Here is a 16,797-nt window from a genome sequence, read left to right on the forward strand (position 1 = left end):
TTACTTCCAAGGGATTTTTTAATATTAACTACTTAACCCCTAATTATACCAGCATTGGCTGGCTAATGAATGAGGTGAAGCAAAACCCTTGGCTGGTGAGATTCATGAGGAAAAATGGTGGGTTGTTCCATCTCAGGGAGCAGAAAGGCTCATGGATCTGGCATCTCACTGTGCAGATTTCTCATCTGGGGCAGAGTCCCAGTAGTCTGTGTCTACAGGAATGTCTGATCTTTCCCATTTCATTGTAGGGTCACTGTATGAGAAGGTCTGAAATCCAATAGCTTTGTTCAGTGTAAACAAAGGGTCCAAATGACACAGATCCTTCCCAGGGAGGCATTTTCCCCCACTCTCATAGCTGACTAATGTGAGAACAACCCACCTCCTCAAAGATTTCACTTTAGCTGTGAGGGACACTTTGGTTTCCTGCATCATCCAAGCAGTTTGCCCATCCATGTCTGACCACACACCAGAGAGGATGCTACCACACTCCAGCTGCTCAGGTTTGGTGTTTCTGACTGGGAGGAGAGATGTGATTTCAGGGTGAATCAGTAGTCATTGCTGTCAGGAACACCAGCCCTTGCAACATTCTACTGGATATTAAACTATCAGTAACTTCACTTTGGTCTGTTGATCAAGACCAGGAAATATAGAGCTGTGTCTTATAAGCAGTTCCAAGCATCAACACGCTGCATACTCTGCACTCCAAGGTATAGCTGTAGCATATGGCGACAGACTCATGAAGATTTTTATTGCCCATACGCCAAGAATGGCTGCAGAGACCCAAGCTGCATTCAAGCTAGCAAGAGAGGTGGGGATAAACAGACCATCCACGACTACTGCATGTGGCACTTGCCTGGTGATCCACAAAGTAAAATGGTAAATACATTCCTTCCATCATATCTTCCTTCACATTGCTTCTGGGAGTATAGACTTACTCAGAGACCTGATACAGAGGATCCAGACCATGATAGAGCCACAAGCCCCCAATAAGAATTCGGGATAGTTATCTAGGAAATAAATTCTGCTCTCACTGAATTTGGAGAGAGCAGCAGGACTTAGGAATCCACCATTTTTGTACTTGCCCGTGCCCTCAGCCTAGATAGCTGAAAAAATACAGTATTTACAGAGTGTATTAAAAGGCTGGGACATTTCTCCATTGTACAAACTACTGTCAACACTTCTGCCACCTCTCCCTGATTATTTTCTTCCTCTTTCCATCTTTGTTTTTGTTTTTGATTCCTTCCCCTTTCTGTGTTCCTCTGCTTCAGCTTGACTGGGTTTTCATTTCTTCTTTACCGCATGACTCTGTCTTCAAGATTACCTTCTTGGATGATCCACACCAGTAGTATTGGCTACTCCACTCCCCCCTGACTAATGGGCTTCATCCACCTCACAAAAACAAATCCCAGTAGTATCAAGCCTGTACAGAAAAGCAGACATCTCTTCATTACTGTTAGATACTCATTGCTTCATACAGGAAGAGCCTGTTTATAGCCTGGAGCCTACAAAGATTTCTGGAATTTGAAATGCTTTCTCCTTCCATTTTGAGGGCAAGCAGCTGAACAGAGCAGGAATCCTGCCTCTCCTCACAAATATCTTGTCTTTCCAGATATCGACCTTACCTTTAGATCCTGCAGCTCAGCAAATGTACTCTCATATATCGCAGTGTTTACTCAGCCTGTGCAATCTGATAGGCCACCTATATTGAAGGGGGTGATTAACGTCTAAGAAGGGACGGGAGGTGACCTTCCACACAGCCATGATATATTTTTGGAAGGGCAAGGCAAAGTCAGAAGGGCTTACTAAACTCTTTGATCATTTAAGCTTCTGGTTACCAAATAACCACCAGTATCCTTTCCATAAACCCATTTATTCTTAGCAACACAGATCCCCATCCCCACTTCTAGCATCTACTCCTAAGCAATGTCTTTCCTCCCAGCTATACCAACATCCCTCAGCAGCCTCAGTAACCCATTCCCCAAGTCTTCTCCTTTTTCTGATTGATGACGCATCATGTGTCTTGCTTACTGCACCCTTCTCTCACCTTTCACAGCACCCCAATCACTTGACGCAGAATCACAGAATCTTAAGAATGACATCATAAGCAAGCAGTAGGCCACAGTTTGAAAACTGCTATTTCAAAGCCCCCCACAAAAGAAACTGGAAGAGAATCTATTTAATTCAAGCATTTCTCATAGCTTCTGTCATTCCTCTGTCAGTTGTTACATTCACATCTGCTGCTAACTAGCCTCATTTTTAGCAAGATACACAGAAGCTAAAGAAAGATGTCTAACTCTGGTAGAATTATAATAGCAGAATAACTCCCCCATTCCACTACCCTCAAGTCTTGCTTTTTCTTCTCTTTCCTCTTCTCTTCCCTATTCCCTTTTTCTTCTCCTCCTTGCTTTTTTGCTGGCATGGTGAACTATTACACTAGGTCTGCAGCAAACATGAGCTGGTTGTTGCTGAGCACAGAAGCCGTTCAGCTGGTAGTTCACATCCCCTCGTTGCTGCACGCTGGACAAAGGGTGGAGGTGGCTGGTGCTGGGTGCCACAAAAGAGCACCAGCAAATACCAGCTACCCTTAAGAGACGCCATGGACGATGTCCAGGGGAAAACACTGATGGAGGGCATGACTTCAGGAGGACATAGGTATCTCACACCTATCTGTGGCAGAGGTATCCATCTCAAAATGGTACTCACCACCTTGCTGTCTTTCCCAGTTTAAGCACATAACACAGTGTTTCTTTTTGTCAGAAAAGAAACTCCAGAAAACAAAAGAAGACAGTAAACCAGGCTGGTGGTGACACAGCCCAGTGGGCCACTAATTAGGACATCTTACTCGAATGTGGGGAAAAATAAAATTAGAAAAAAAAAAAATCAAGTTCAACACTTTGCCTGTTTGATCTCAACTATCTTGGGCATATTGTTCTGCCATCCAGGCTGGAGCACATTCTAAGATTAAATTCACCAAAATCTGACAAGAAAGTTCCTTGAAATTTCAAAGAACGTAACCAGACAGCTAGATAAAGTACAAATGTAAGTCTTGATCTTACACTGGCAGATTACCAGAGGGACATAAAGGAAGCACAGTCCCACTTTTTGCCACCATAACAGCTTACCCCAACACTATGTACACTTATTTTCGTATGCTCTGCTGATCCACTGAGCAAACCTCAATGTCATAGCTGCCTCTGTCTGTACAGTGGATTTCAGAAGTGAGGGGGCTAGGTGCTGTTTCCCATCCTCAAAAAAAAAAGTTAATACTGGTCATTTACCCCCTGGTCTGAGACACCAGACACAACACTTACTTTCTCCATCAGACGTGCACAAGGCACCAATTGATCCTGAAAGCCTTCTCTGAAAACCTGTATGAGAGCAGGTCCTGACAGACAGATGAACAAAGAGACAGCTTGCTTATGGATCCCAGCAGACTGAAGCGAGAGCTAGATACCAACTTTCTCAGGCTGTGACCAAATGCAGACTTTGGGAACATTACTGACAGATACCACGGACTTCCATGGTGAGGTGGCATCAGCAGTGTAGGGAATCTAAGTCTCAAGCACTAACAGTGGGTGCCAGGTAGCACGCTGGTACAGAAGTACCTTAAAAATATTTGGCTGCCTAACTCCTAGGTGGGCAGTTAATCGCCATTCATTTCAAGGGGGATTAGGTGTTTACTGTCTCCAGGGTGGCGTGTTCCTGATCCTACCTTGTACGAACAGCGTCAAGGAGAAAGTGTGGAAGTGTAAGAGAAGAAACTTTGAAGGCTTGGAAAAAGGCATAAAGGTGAGCAATCAGATGCAGAAAGAGTCAGCAAGTGGTTAAACGTCACTCATGAAGATGGCAAAGCGTGAAGGGATAGCAGACAGCCATGAAATGGGGACATAGTTTGTCCACATGGAGAAGCTGAAACCTGACAGAGAAACCCTAGAAGGAATATGAAGCTGGAGAATAGCAAGGGTAGGCAGCAGGACCTGGGAGGCAGGAGGCCAGGACTGCAAGCAGTGCTGCAGTAACCAAGGACAACTGAGCTTTTCACTTAGACAATGTAGGCAAAATGTCAGGTTTTAGAGGAAAAACTGGTGAGATTTGACAGGTCCATATGCAAGACAGCTTGCATACAGTAAAATGTGCAGTAATCTGTATGTCACTGTCAGGGAGAACGCTAGAAGTGCTGGAGGTGATGAAGAGAGGTGGTTGTTAGCCTGAGCCTCTGCTTCAGGAAACCTAGGGAAAAGAAACTTCCTTAACAGTGGTCTTGGGAAAAGGCCCGGGTTTCCCACATATCAAGTTCCAGATGTTTGTAGGGGATGATGGAAGACAGGAGAAATGGGGAGATGCTGGAACAAAGAGGTGGCCGTACAAGATGTTGGACAGAAACAAGAAAGAGAGCAAGCAGGGGGAGAACAGTTCAAAAGTGAAGGGAAGATCAAAGCTGGTGGGGAAAAAATAAGAGACTCCTAAAGGTGGCTGGGGCAACACTAGATATTCCTGTGAGAACAAAGCTGGGATTATTATATTGAAAATAAACTTCAAGCTATCCAAGCAAGTATTGGAGAGGAAGGATTTGGCAAAGATAATGTGAATACAGAGAATGCAGAAGGAGTTTGTTCCATTCCTCAAGTTTGCAGCATGTGGAAGCGATTACAGGGAAATTACAAGACTAGTGCTATATAAGATATGGGATAATAACATCTAATGAATAACATAGTGCAGAGTAGAGCTGTAGCCCAAGAAGAAAAAAATATGTTGAGATCTGTATAAGCCTATTTTCTGAATAAGATGGAAATGTAAAAGAGCAAGTCAAACTGAGACTTTTCATTGATTTCACTGGAAGTTTCTGTTGTTAATGATAATTCCTTCCTCTAAAGAAGTGCCTTGTTTCACCTTGCATCATTTAAAGTAGTTGGACCAGTGAAGCTGAAATCCTCAGCCATGAAAAAGGTGAAGGACTTTGGCCCCAGGTTCTTTGATAAAATCTTCGGAAGTTTTTTTCCAGTGAGGAATTTTAGCATCATGAATTTTCTCTCCAATTCAGGAAGGACACTAAGTCTAGGATTGATACCTTTTTTAAAATAAATAAATAAAAATAATAATTTTAAAAATCATTCTTAAACATCCTAATTTCTTACTCAGAAGGAAAATTCTTCCTACCCACCAGCTCCGTGACAGGTTTCGTTGTTCTCCTCTAGTGGTAAGATACTGTACACCAGTTTGGCACCAGTTCCAGAAATTACATACCTGCTCAGTAGCTGCTTAGTGCTTCATGTTTAGTGGTCCTTAGTTCAAACTCATAAAGGGAATGCTTCCAAGTGTATCACTGCAAGTTGCTTGCCTGTAAAAATAAATGTAAAATAGCTTAAAAAATTACCGTGGGCCTACAGGTAGCAGTTACATGTTGAAAAATTATACTCTCCTTTAGTGGTAATTAAGATTTGTACAAGAACTACTTAGGTGTGTAATACTCCAAGAGGGAGAAATAAGTTACTTCTGGGGGAAAAAAAAAAAATAAAGTCAACAAAAAATCCTGTGCATTCCTTCCCATTATCATAACTCGATTGCTTATAGCTCTAGGTACTAATATACTGCTATCACTTCAGATGGCTTATATTTCCAACCCCAGTAGGTACAGAAAAATAACAGCTATCCCAGCTTCTGTAAACCCCTATTCTAACACAAAATCCATGCACTGCCATGCCAACCACATAGCACACCTGGTGCTCCTTGTATCCAGGAGGTTGTTCTGCCCTCACCGTGTCTCAGCTTAGGGCCGTCTCTTCGTTACCTCGCTCTGGACCAGCATCCCACACTGGCTGCTGGCGATTCGACCTCCCATGTTCTGCAACGCTTTCTGCAGAGCTGCTTGGGAGATTACGCCAGCGATGGCATTTTATCAGCACCGCTACGAGGTGAGCGCAGACACGATAAGGAAGTGTTAAAAGTCAACGAGGTGCCGTTGACAAGGATTGGAGCTGGGCTCACGCTTCCCACCCACCATGTGTGTGCTGATGCTGTGCAGCCCCGTTGCCTTCTCACCAGCTGCTGCTTTGGCAGGCGGCACCTTTCCCCCTCTCTTTTCGGTACGCAGCCTCCTGTCTAGCCAGCCAGCTCATCTCCGCTGGAAACTGTCGCAGGATCAGGCCTGCAGGGAACAAATCTTTTCTTACGAAATGCCCCCCAGGTTCCCTGCTGAGCATTGGTGAAATTTTTTTTCATTGCTCAAATATGCTGATGGAGGGATAGCCTGGTTGCTTTAGAATTATGGAATCATAGAACATCCTGAGTTGGAAGGAACCCACAAGGATCATCAAGTCCAACTCCTGTCCCTGCACAGGACAACCCCACAGTTCACACCATGTGTCTGAGGGCGTTGTCCAGTCTCTTCTTGAACACTGTCAGGATTGGGGCTGTGACACCTCCCTGGGAGCCGGTTCCAGTGCTCCACCACCCTCTGGGTGAAGAACCTTTTCCCAATGTCCAACCTAAACCTCCCCTGGCACACCTTCCTGCCATTCCCTTGGGTTCTTTCATTGCTCTCCGGAGAGAAGAGATCAGCACCTGCCCCTCCTCCTCCCCTTGTGAGGAAACTGTAGCCCCATGAGGTCTCCCCTCAGTCTTCTCTTCTCCATGCTGAACAAGCCAAGTGTCTTTAGCTGCTCCTCATACGGCTTCCCCTCCAAACACTTCACCAACTTCATGGCTCTCTTCTAGACACTCTCCAGTAGCTTTATATCCTTTTTACATCCTTTCGCTCCTCCCCATCATTCCCTCCCAGAGAGGAAAATACTGCTCTCCGAAGTGACTGGTTTCCCAGGCAAGCATTTGCCCACACTGCCTGGAGCAGAGCAGAGGCCCCAGCAGCACACCTGGCATGCACCCCACAGAGATGAGCCCCCTTGGGAAACCTGCTGTGACTAACAGCTTGATTAGGACCCAAGACTTTTTCCACCAAGTGTTCAGGGACAGGTGAAGAATCTCATAGGAAATTCATTTATTTTGTGCAGCCATTGGCACAATCCCTAAACTGGAACCATGCAAGCAGCTAGCAAGCGGTAGAATTAACTGCACCACAGGGCAATACATGCTGTTAGAGCCAAAACACGCTGGCTCCATCTTTGCCATGGTGACCATTAACTCCACATAGACAATAGCAAAGATAGCTTAAATAGCCACAGACTGGTCACAGTGTCTCAGAACCACCTGAAACTCAGGAATCTCTTCCGCAACCCACATAACAAGGATCCATGCTTATTACCAAGGACACCAGGAATGCTCCCGCTGCCAGAGCTCCCACAGCCAAGGCCCAGAGGCTCAAGCAATGCTGCTCTGGAAAGCAACCAAGTAACCAGAGCATCACTAACAGGCAAGCCCCCACAATTGCTACAGTGAACTAAAGGGCTTCATTATATTCCTGTGGGGCAGGTGTGGTTGTAACAACCACCCTCTTTTCCAGCTGGTACAGCAGCTTTGGAACAGAAGCCCAGGTCTGAAAGAAATTCTCAGTTCACCTCCAGAGAAGCCTTGTCTGTGCAAAGGTGAGATGAACCAAACATTTAACCAGGCAAGCTGCATATTGTCAGTCATCTGGCATCCTGGATTTACATTCATAGACTCTTCTTGGTGTGTGCGTGCTGGAAAACACTTTCTAAGACATCTATGCATTCTGTTTCATAGCCTTTGTAAAGATGCTAGAGGCAAGAAGAGTCTCTCCCTGCTCATTGAGATTTGATACAAAAACACATCCAATTGACGCACCGTGCAAGCCATGGGCAGCACAGTCAGAGCCCCCTGCTTGGTCCTGGGAGAGCAGGAATGTCAGAGTTAGTGCTGAGAGCAGTGTCAGGGCCAGCCCTCACCATGCTGTACCACACTTGCATTGGCAGGCACCACTTCCCATGCTGTGCAAAACAGATCTGAGGATCCCGGGAGAGTTAAAATCCCAGGAATATCATTAAAGGAGGATGTTTGTTTCCCACAAGAAACAGATTTCCAGTATAGGAACTCCATCTAAGGCCACCCAGCTGTGGATGTTCCCCTGTTTATATTTGCACAGAGGGAAAAGGCTGTGACAGTATCTCTAATGTGTATCACTGTAGGAATATCTGAAATCAACAGTCACTGACTATATGCAGGAAAGATGCCATTCAGATACCTAGCAAATGCTGTTTTAGCTTCATCTGAAACAATTTCTCCATTTTCTGTAATTTCTATTTGTCCCCAACCCATCAGGACAAAGGCTTTGTCCGAAGACAGGACTGTGCCTCTGCCAAATACCACACTGGAAACCTCAGGGGTTTGACCCGCTTGTCCTTTACATTATTTTTAAACACAACTCTGCTTTTCACCAGGGAAAAAATGCAATCCCTGAAGCAAAAGGTACTGGAGAGTTAGGGCCAGGGTGGGCCCATGGATCTGGGCATGTATACTGGTATATGTGGAAAAGGACTAATAGAATTCACAGCGAGGGCAGTGCAGGCAGCTGGCAGGTTCCCCTGGTGCCCTCTCTGTGGGGGACACAAACACTGGCCTTTCTGTCCTCCCAGTCTCCAAATGCAAGCAAGCCTTCAGGAGTGAACAGAGCATCCCTCCCCATGCCACCCTGCTGCTAGCCAGGCTTCTTCCATCACCTGACACTGCTCCATGACCTGTGAAATGAGCCTTTGATGCTAGAAATGCAGAATTCTTCCAGAACTTCAGCAGTTTAGGAAAGAAAAATTTAAAAAAAAAAAAAAAAAAAAAAACAAAAAAATCTGATGGAAAAAGTATTATTGAGAACACTTTCCTTTGCCCAGTGTCTTCCTCCAGCACAGGGAGCCCTGCAGCTGCGCTGGGTGTCTACCTGCCAGGTTTTCTGGCCTGGGCAGCAGCTGTATGGTGTGTGTCCCCTAGGCAGCCACCTCTGGCAGCCCCCAATGCCTGCTGCCCCAGGGCACGGTCTCCCAGCAGGCATCCTTGGCTCCCAATTTCTCTGTGTCACCAGTCTTCAAGCATTTTAGTCAGGGATGTAGCAAGCTCCTGAGAACACAGTGCCCCTCAGGTTTTGCCTGGAGCAGAAGCACCTTCATGGACGGTCAGTCATTAGGTGTCTGCTCCCAGCCCCAGGCAAGAGCAGCAAGTTTGCCTGTCTGGCAGGCTTCCCCCCAGCATTTTCACAAGCAGTTGCCTTACCTTGTTTGAGCTTCAGGGAGTTCAGCTTGGGGTGAAGGGTAGGTCAGCTCTTATCTCATATCTACACACACAAATGTAACCCTTACCAGTTCCCTTTCCAGCCCCCAGAGTTCCTGCCTGGCAGCACAGCCAGGACCACACTTTCCCTGGCTGCTAGGGCCATTCAGCGGGAGCCCAGCAGTGCCAAAGAACCACCAAGATTCCCTAGGGACACCCTGGCTTTAAGGAAAATTCTGGAGGCATCTCTGACCTTCCTTCTCTGCAGCCTTTGATGAAGGACTCATGGCTAAGGAAAGGAGAAGATCCACGGGTCCCTTCTCCAGTCCAGACTGGTGAGAGCAGCCCCAGGGTGATGCTCAGGGATGATAAGAGCTGAGTGAAACCCCCACACAGGACCCTGCAGGCCCTGTAAAATTCAAAGATTATGGAAAGTCACCTTGGCCCCTTCTCCTTCTGGAAAATGTGTTTAGTGGAGCTGAGGTGGATTCAAAAGCTTCAGCTATGTGATGTTGCAGTTTGTTTAAGCAAATACCGCGTTTGTAAATTTTCCAAATGTCTGTTCACACACAGAACTGTCTATGGACAAATTTTCTGGGAGCCTTTGCCTGCATCTTTTCCTTTTCTTCTGACCATTTGAAGACCAATCACATAAATATGAACCCATGTGGATATGTAGGTGTCAAAGACTGCATTTTCCAAAGCCTTGCAGATGTATGTGACTTAGGGAGCCCTGCTCAGGCCACCATCACCACCTTGTCCTAACCACAGAACATCACATTCAGCTCAAAGTCCAGACTAGCAAATTGTATCTATAGCCCTCACTAGCACAGGCTGCCACAGGACAAAGGCACCAAAACTGAGTGGGGATGGGTGGGAATAGTGGAGCAAGCAGAGACAGTTGGTCCCATGTGTTTTCTTTCCTTGAAGATAAAAATTTACCCCAGTCAAACGAAAAATCAGGAACAATGCAGGAATTTTAAAGACGCCCAAGCTGCCACCTGACTCAGCGTCTAGGCAGGATATTGATTAGTGAGGCTATTCTTTATTCCTCTGCTATTGTTTAAGACTGGCCTCCCTCATGACAGCAACAAGCGTGGGAACACAGCAGCTTTGGTGTTAAAAAGTGCTTTTATCACCAAGCTGAGTAGAGGGGGTCTCTGGGAACCAGAGATGGTGTGTCTGATTGTCAAGGAAAGGCATTCAAACCAAGAGCCTTATTCTGAGATCTCTAAGGCCCTGCTAACAACTCTGAAGCACACCAACACGATGCAGCACAACTCCAGTCCAGCATTTCTTCTAAGTTGTATCCAGGCTCCAGTGAGTTCAGAGAGGTGTAGAAAGAAAACAACTCTGCCAACTCTGCCTGCTAAAAATTCTCAGATTTTTCCTTGAGCCCCAGTAGCTGCTGTGACAGCAGCTCCTACAGACATACCAACCCTGGTTTTAAAGAAACCAGACATGGTTCTGTAAATGATGTGGCACAGCACAGAGAATAGGCTCACCAGCCATGTCCTTATCCCTCCTCTTGAGCAGGTCATTGCCAGCCATGTTGGGGTCCAGCCTGCAATGTCTGCCACAATAATGTCAGTAGGCAAGGACACCTCCTCCTTGCTCAACAGAACCAAGCAACTGTGTGGTGGCATATATCGCTGGCACTTAAACTATCCAGGTGCCCGCAGCCTACCAACAAGCCAACATGAGTCCCTACCAAGTGACCTGATGGTCAGCTATACAGCTTCCACATAGCTCCGGCAGGAATAAAGCAAAAATCTTTGGTTTCCTAATAATTCTCCATGCATTAAAAAGTATCACAGTTCAGTACTTCAGAATTTGAATACCTCTGACTTGACTGAGTAGGGGGAAAACAGCAACCACCAACCAGGTTTTCAGCCAGACAAAATATTTCTGGGTCCCCTCAGGGCTGTACAGCTGGCTCCCAGTTTTACATTCTCTGTACGTTTGTTCTTCATTTGCAACAGAATCTCATACGTAACCACCTTATATAAACATAGTGGGGTCTTTGTTTTCACCTGTCCTTAAGAGAAAGAAATTAAATTCCTTCAGGTACTGACTGGACAAACATCAACATATCAATTCACTTCAAGGACATCCCAAATGAAAGTGCACAGTACACTGGAGAGTGGACACAGGACATGCTCTCTGTACACAACAGATATTTATTCCAGCACCTAGAAACACTCTGCAACATCGCTTCACGTGTCTGTGTAAGAACGCACAGCTTGGTAATAGTGTTGACTGCACCAACGTTTTCTGCACCAACGTTTTCTGCAGGCTTTCATGCTTCAGTTTCATTCTTTCCATGCACTTTTGACCTTCCCAAAGTTTAAAAGCAGTCAGGACTCAGCCAAGATTCTCCTCCTCCAGTCTGTGACAAATGGACAACCAAGCTAAACTTAGACTTTTTAAATAGGTGATAGCCCCCCTTCTACAAGAACCATGTTAGCACACAAATACTTGGCATTGCAAAAGCAAACCCTACTCTAGCACTAACCTGCACATCAGTCCAGAGGTAAACAAAGTAGCTACTGCATCAGCTCACAAGTTTAGCAAATATGTCGATGATGACCTTATCCACATGTTTGGGCAGTCAGGAGTTGAGGAATCCATCATTTTGCCCATTATTCCACAGTCCAAAAAGCAATCCAATAAATGCAGCAGGTTGCAATTTAAGGGACAGCTCCTCTGTCCTTGAGCTCAGTGGCACAGTCATGTTTTCACTGCTTACTTTCTGGCCTTCCTATTTCAAACCTAGCTCGCTCTACAAGTGGAGGTCCATCTACAACTCACAAATTAACAGGACCAAGGCACAGGTTCTAATAGGACCCTGCTGTCATCGGTACTGTTGAAGGGTCAGCATGCTCCCTGGCAATTTTGCTTCAAGCCAATGATGCTTTTCCAGGGTGATTTGGGTGTTGGCCTAACGAATAATGACTCCCACAAGGCAGCATGGACAAAAGCACCCTGTTTGGGGTCTGAGGGAGGAAGAGGAAAGCCAAATGGATGGAAGCTGTGCCATGAGCAGTTGCTCATCAATATTTAAGATGTTGTCTTTTTGCCCCATATTGATCAAACCCCAGAACCTCTGCCTGCACCTAGAAGCCCCATGTTTGGGGCATCACACTGCTCTTGTCAGGGAGCTGGTCACAAGAATTCTTCCTACAACTTTCTATGAGGACTTAAGTTTACTTAGGAGCCTGAAGTACTTAAAGATCTATATGCTTCCTCTGCTGACACAGCCGTTTGTGCTCTTCCCATGAGTTTCACCCACTACCATGCTGCTTTGTCTCCTGGCTATTTTCTATTACTCCACCACATGAGGCTACAAGCCCCATAGGACTCAAGGCATGGTGCCTCACAGAGCAGGAGAGATGCCTCTTCAGGATTGCCTCAGAAATCCCCTGGCATATGAAAAGAAAGGTGTCAAGCTCTGGAGCACTTCAACAGTTGATCCCTAACTGGAACAGGAACTCAAAGGCAAGGATAATCTATGTGAAACTTGGAGACAAAGTATCCTCTGCCAACGATGTCTCAATCACGGCACAATCTTCCAGAAAGAAGCAAACAAATCTAGAATGCAGGTACCTATTTTTACCAGTTTTTCTTGTTGAGAAAAGCTGGCCATGAAAATAAGTATTGATACACTTTTTTAACCAAGAAGACTCAAGCAACCAAAGCACAAAAGCTACTCTGATAGGTCTGCACCGAGAAAAGCAAATAATGTATTTTTAAAGATAGACGACTCTTCCTCAGTGAGCAATCTGACCCCCCAAATTAGGAATGTTAATAATGCCATGGGACATGTATGCCAATGCCAATTACTCACCAGATACATAGATAGGTAGATAGATACATTTGTGCTAGTTGTCTATTTGATCATGTTCTTGTCCCTGTCTAGGTTACTACTATATATTTTAAACATTTGTGCTAAAATGTGCTTTGGGACGTGTCCCTTAATTAACGTTTTTTCTGTGTTAGGCTGGCAAACTACTTCAGTAATTTCCTTCTTTTTACTTGTTCATGATCTATAACAAAACTTCTTCCTCAAACCAAGGCCATTTAGCCTCCCAAATAGCTTAATCTGTGGAATTTTTGAAAAATAAGATGAATATGCTGAAGAAATCCTGTACACTGTTATGATTTACCTGTATAGAAGCTGCTGCATTGACCTCGATCTGCTACAGAACATCTGCTCCCAGCAACTTATAATCATAGCGCAATTTAGGTGAGAAGGGACCTTAGGAGGTTTGAGCTTCTTGTTCTTTAACTTCACCAGCCAAGACCAGCCTTCCTTTTAGACACCAGTTTCCCAGAGCAGTTCATCTCTACTACCAGTACTAGACAGACTAGGAGTCTAGCCTGGATTGTGGCAGAGCTGAGCAGCGGTATATCTCAGAGGGCAGCCTATTATCAGATAGAGCAATTTGGAGGGTGCTTTGTGTAACACAAGAAGCCTCAAACAGTCCCAGAGCTCAGAGGGCTTTAAGATGGCTTAAGGTATGCAAGTGGGGGGTTTTCTCTGCTGTGTCCCCGTTCTCCTTCACTGCAGCTTACAGCCCACTCCAGAGTGAATTTCTCCATATTAACCACACTTTGTCAACAGCTGGAAGTGCTGCAGGACTTTTCTGACCATCACCAGCTGGGTTCAGTAAGTTAGGCAGGAGTTAACAGCAGAAGATTAGAGGCAGTAGGAGGCACAGAAATTTCTATCTTTGGAGATCTCTGGCCATTACCAAGGCCAGATAATATTAATGTTGGCATCACATTAAGTTTCTTTAGTTCCATCTTCTTTTTTTCATAGCTGAACCATCTCACAGCCTAGTTGCACTTGGAAACAAAATGTGAGTTCCCATCCAGTTCAGCACCAAGCAGGTTGCCTGCACAAAGCAGGCCAGATGCCACTCCACAGATCACCAATGGCCTCTGCGTGGATTCCTGTAATGCTGGTCTATTTGCTTACACAGCTGCAGGCTACTATTTCACATCTCTTCAGTAGCTGAAAGATAATCTTGTGTTATTCCTGTGCCAGAGTTTCCATGTGGATCCACTTTTCTGAGTGGAAAATAATCCTTTTTAAGTATAGGAAGCGATTTCTCAAGGTATCCTTTTTAATGCAAGGATGATCACACGGTTCTGAGCAGAGGAGGAAAAATTGAAAGGATTGCTCGGGTAAAAGGAAAGTTGCATGGCCTGGAAGACCAGCTTGGATTTGCTCAGACCTATCAGACAGGAATGGGAGATTAACTAATCTCAAAGGTTTTTGGGACGGAGCTGTAGGGAATGCAAGAGAAAGCACCTCATGTGACCCATATGGGCAGCCACAGGAGCTCCAGGAGAAACATTTACATCAGGTTTAGATTTACCCTGGTTTGTGGCATCTGGGAACTCCTCCAGCTCTTAAGAATCCGATGGCATTAAAGCACTATCAACTACTCTCAAGGCAGTGTTCCTCATGTTTTCCAAACAATTTGGGAACTGCAAATCAGTGCAGATTTCTCAGCTCAGTAATTGTGATGTTGCCTCAGCATTTTTCTTCAAAGCCCTTTAGATTTTCTCCCCAAATATAGCCATCCATCTTCCTCCAACAAATCTCAGACCTCACTGATTATTACCAATAAAATTATTGATGTTAGAAGTGCTGATGCAGGAAGATGAGGCTATTTAAGAACGTTTTACCAGATGTTAGTTGAGTGATACTGCATCATTTCATGCAGCACATCGCAAAACCTCTTTCTTCCGTGCTGTGTTAAATTGTTACTTTCCCTGAGAGAGAGATGTGGTTCTTCACCAAGCTGGCCTGAGAGGAAAGTGTGGAATGAGTGTGGGAACAGCAGATAACATCAAGGCTTCCCATTTCCCTATTTTCTGCTCCTTGTAAGCAATCTTGCATGGCTTTTAACCACTGCCATTCATATTCTGAAGTGCTCTTTCAGTGGGCACATCCTGTGGTGTCCCTAGTTTGTCCTCCAAAATACTGAGTGCATTGTCAACAAATCAGTCTTGGGTTCCTCTTGGTCTGAATGAACCAATTTACTTTTCTGCTTTGAGAGTCATAGGAAGCCCTCACGTCATACCATGTGGGTATCACATGCAAAAACCATCTATCCTACTAATGTACATTGCTTAGGCATCTCTGTTTCTCACACACACAGAAAGCCGAAACCCATCCTCCTCAGACAGGAAAAAAAAATTTCTTGTTATTTTAATAGCTATTTTTGTCATATCTCTATTGGGGGTGGGGTGTAGTTTTTAAGGAAAACAAAATTCAGTTTTCTCACCAGGAAGCCAAACTCTGTATTTGAGTACAGGACTGCAAGATTCAGCTCAAAACCAATGAGTTTCTAGCTACCTCAACTTGCTTCAATCAAGTTTAAATATCTCTTCCTTTACCACCATTTTAGGGAAAACAATAAACATTGGCAAACAAACACAATCCTGTCTGACATCACTTACCAGTCAGGTTTTATCACTGGATTTCTGCATGAGCTCATCCACAGGTCTCAGCACAGTGCAAGCCCACTTCGATATGATCGTCTGTCAATCACTAAATCAGAGAGATGAAAAAACAGCAACAAACAAATGAAACATCTTGTCACAGGCTAGCAATTTTGCGTATAGTTTTCTGCTAGACATCCCATGATCATCAGCTTCTGCTAGAATTAAAAACAAGAAGCTACAGTGTGCAAAGGACCCAGTGAGAATGCAGTGCCTGGATTTTTATAGACAAGTCAGCAGTTCAGATCAGAGCAGAGCAGAGTGCATCGTGCTATGTATGAGGAGCAAGAGGAGAGAATTGAAATGAAATTAAATGGCAAGCTAAGAGGGGAGCTCTTAGGCCATCAGCAAGACTTCAGAGCCCAGAGAAATTTCCTAGCCCCCTCCTCACTCCTTATAGCTTTAAACATGAGCATTGCTTGTGGCCACCTGGAGAGCCAGCACGGCTCTCTGAATGGCCTTGTCTGGCTGCTGAGGAGAAGCCAGGGCAGCCGCTTCCTCGTCCTTTGTGGCTGCAGGTGACTAACGCGCACACCTGCTTCCTCTGCGGGCTGTCACCTATTCTGGGCAGGGTGGGCTCCCAGAAAAAGTCAAGCAGGCAGCATTTTACCAGGAAAACACAGGTGTCTGGAAACACAATTAAGGAGATTTGAATTGACCCAATCTTTCAGCCTTCCAGAAAACACAACTGGATACAAACCTTTTCCAGGCTTTCCTCTAATAAATACTCAGGACACCAGGCTGCCTATTACATCCCTGTGAGGCTATTTGCCTTTATGCAGCCACACAGAAGGTGCAACAGGAAGGAGCAGGGCTGCTGCTTCCCTCGCTCTCCTAAGTTGACTCATGGCTCACTGTGGAAGGGGAAGCCCCTTGTAATGGACCGTCCCTGCACACTGTGCAGCACATCACTAGGAATCAGTTTTGCTTGTGTGTTCTTGACAACAAGTGAAACATAGTTTTATTCTGTGTACATGTGTGTGTGTGCACATGCAAGCTTAGCGCATGGATATTTGGTCTCCTAACATAAAATGCACCCTTCTAATCTGCTTGGGCTAGCAGTGTCCTCCTGCCCTCTCCCTTTGCTGTTATTTGCATTGTTCACAGAAGGCT

General features: G+C 45.2%; 1 protein-coding gene across 1 annotated transcript in view; it reads right to left on the minus strand.

The window, feature by feature from the left end:
- The window catches only part of GJA8 (gap junction protein alpha 8), a 40,419-nt gene extending 24,490 nt beyond the window's left edge, over positions 1-15,929 (minus strand). Inside the window, exons 1-2 of the mRNA XM_021299555.2 lie at positions 15,643-15,929; positions 5,245-5,338 (exon numbers count right to left, since the gene is read on the minus strand). The gene's annotated coding sequence lies outside the window, so the exon portion shown is untranslated. The remainder of the gene's footprint in view (positions 1-5,244; positions 5,339-15,642) is intronic.
- Between the last annotated feature and the right edge of the window lie 868 nt (positions 15,930-16,797).

This window comes from Columba livia, chromosome 1 (genome assembly GCF_036013475.1).
Source record: "Columba livia isolate bColLiv1 breed racing homer chromosome 1, bColLiv1.pat.W.v2, whole genome shotgun sequence".
NCBI classification, from domain to species: domain Eukaryota; kingdom Metazoa; phylum Chordata; class Aves; order Columbiformes; family Columbidae; genus Columba; species Columba livia.